At 50.5% G+C, this 3009-nt stretch overlaps 1 pseudogene; it reads left to right on the plus strand.

Annotated features, from left to right (window-relative positions):
- Positions 1-318: 318 nt before the first annotated feature.
- Positions 319-2764, plus strand: LOC102011922 (annotated as a pseudogene).
- Positions 2765-3009: the final 245 nt, after the last annotated feature.

Raw genomic sequence — 3009 nt, forward strand, 5'->3', positions numbered from 1 at the left:
AAAATAAAGTCTAAGGGTATAGCTGTAGTTCACTGTGAAAACAGGGTACAAGATCCAGTAATGTAAAAGTAAGGAACTAATAGATTTCGATAATAAAAAGATTCCTAGGTACTTAGACAAAAATCAAAATGAGTAAGTAGGCACTGATTTCGTTAGTGTGAAGCAAAAGATGGGCCACAGGGGACTGGGCACTGGAGGGGAGACTCAGGTCATGCGACCCTAAGACAAGACCTCACTTCCCTGGCAACCGGTCCAAACAGAACCTGGAACCCTGGTAACGGGCGTCACAATGCAGTAACTGCCCTCTCCGAGCTCACTTGGCCGGAGACCGGCAACTGTGAGGATGCTGAGCTGCTTCTCCACTTCGAGAGGCCGCAGCCTCAGGACCCCAAGCAGGGAAAGTCTCTGTGAAAGACTGAGGAGACGGCTGACTGCTTCTGGACACTGCAGACCACAAGGCAGGGGTGACTCAACCATCGTGGACACCCTCGGGAAGGCGTCCCTAGGACTGGCCACGACTGATGAAGAAAAACCAACTTACCCATGTGAAGTCTGCCCAAGCCCAAATCCCAATGGCAGCACAAAGCGAAAGATCCCAGGGCAAGTCCCCCTGGGCCCAGAGACGCCCAGGAGCTCTGGACAGGCCTCCCCAGAGCCAGGCCCCAAAATCCTGGGGAGCCAAAGAAGTCCAGGGTGGGAGAACAAAGTCACAGCCACCAGGCCCCGAGACACACTGAGAAACCTAGTGTACATCCGCCCTGACCCGGGCCCCAGTGCAAAGCACTTCGTAGGGAGCTATGCTGAACCCCGGCCGGTGTGGTCAGTGCTGGCAATCGGGGCACGCTCGCCCCTCGAGCCCTTCGTGCCAGTTTTCCAGGGTAGCGAACCCTACTATGGTCCCTTCCTCCCCAGCACCTCCACGACCCACACCTCTACCCGACAGGCCCTGCTCATGGGAAGAGATGTCACACCACGCTCGGGAACGTCCATCTCCCCTGCGGGCCTCTGCGACGAAGTTCAAGACCCGTGGTGTTTGGAGGATAAAAAGCTTTTCACCACCAAGCGGGCCGAGGAGGAAGGAGACGCACTTTCTGTATCGTCTCAGTGGGAATTAGAAGAAGCCTTTTGGCTCTCTGAGCTAAAGAAGCAGTACGAGCTCTTATTCCATGTGTCACCTTGTGCATCTCCTTGTCCATCAGAACCCCCTAAAATGCCTTGCCTAGAAGATCAGCCCACCCACCGCAGAGCTGCAGGCCTCTGGAGAAAGTTTTCTTATGCCAACGGCCATACATTTCAGGCCAAGCGTTTCAGCAGGCGCGCTCACTGTGCCGTCTGCTCGGGCCGTGTAGGGGGATTCGGACGCCAGGTATACAAGTGCATCGACTGCAAGCCGCTGGTTCACAAGAAGTGCCACACACTTGTCACAGCTGCGTGTGGCCAGCGTTCTTCACCACCGCTATCCGAGACGCCAATGAATCAACCGCCCACAGATTCAGACCCCGCACCGACCGTGAGCCCGTCTGATCCTTCAAGCCACGACAGTTTGGAACATCTTGCTGAAGACAACGACCTAAAGAACACCAGAGAGAGTGGCAAACCTTCCTCTAGTCTTGGTCTTCAGGACTTTCACCTGCTCCGGCTGATAGGCAGAGGAAGTTTCGCAAAAGTACTCTTAGTTAAACAACAAAAAACAGAGCGAATGTTTGCAATGAAAGTTGTCAAGAAAGCGCGTGCGGACATCCATCGAGCGCACACGGAGAGGCGCGTACTGCAGCAGGCGTCCCATCATCCTTTCCTTGTCGGGCTCCATGCTTGCTTTCAGACAGAAAGCAGGCTGTGTTTTGTGCTAGACTATGTAAACGGAGGCGATCTCATGCCTCATATGCAACGACAAAGAGTACTTCCTGAGCCTCATGCCAGGTTTTACTCTGCAGAGATCAGCTTAGCCCTGAACTACCTTCATCGGCAAGGCATTCTCTACCGGAACCTGAAATTGGACAATTTATTACTAGATGCACAGGGGCATGTTAAGATCACTGACTATTGCGTGAGTAAGGCAGGACTAGGGCCAGGAAAAGTGACTGGCACTTTCTGTGGCACGGCTAATTACCTGGCTCCGGAAGTTATCCGAGGAGAAGAGTACGGGTTCGGTGTGGACTGGTGGGCTCTGGGCGTGATCATGTTCGAAATGATGGTGGGAGAGTCTCCCTTTCCTACTTTTGAACAACCTGATTTCCCTGCTGAAAAAGCAATCGCTTACCTCCTGCACCTCATTGTGGAAAGTAACATTGTTGTACCATGCTGTCTGTCCATAGAAGCTGCAAGTGTCCTGCACGGTTTTCTGAACAAGAACCCGAAAGAGAGACTGGGTTGTCATCCCCAGACGGGGTTTGCGGACGTTCAGGACCATCCATTTTTTCAAAGTGTGGACTGGGAGCTGATGGAGCAGAAGCGGGTGGTACCTCCCTTTAAACCAAATACTTCTGGAGAATTTGGTTTGGACAACTTTGACTATCAGTTTACTAACGCACCTGTCCAGCTCACTCCAGATGACAAGGATGTGGTGAGGAAGAGCGATGGAGATCAATTTGCAGGTTTTGAGTACATCAATCCTCTTTCCATGTATGAAGAAGAATGGGTCTGATCCTCATTTTCCAACTGTGCATTCTGCTTATGTTGCCATTTCCTGCACAGAAACACTTGTTGTTGATAGACTTACTGTTTATGATTTCACTTAAATAAGGATGAAGCAATTGCTTGTTAACCAAACTTGTAATCACATTCCATTGGTTGAGTGGAGACAGAATGTGTATGATTTTTCTTGTTACTGATATGAAAGAATAGTTTGCCTTTTAAGTAGGACTGTCTTCACTGTGCTTGTTTCTCTCCAAACTGTATTACCTGTCCTTTTGGTACCCAGCTTATGTAGTCTTCAGGGAAATCCAAAGCATAACAACAATTTTGAATACTCTGCAGAAAACACATAGATCATAGTTCCATACCCTTAGT

Source organism: Chinchilla lanigera, unplaced genomic scaffold (genome assembly GCF_000276665.1).
Source record: "Chinchilla lanigera isolate Chin_1 unplaced genomic scaffold, ChiLan1.0 scaffold00045, whole genome shotgun sequence".
Taxonomy (NCBI): Eukaryota; Metazoa; Chordata; class Mammalia; order Rodentia; family Chinchillidae; genus Chinchilla; species Chinchilla lanigera.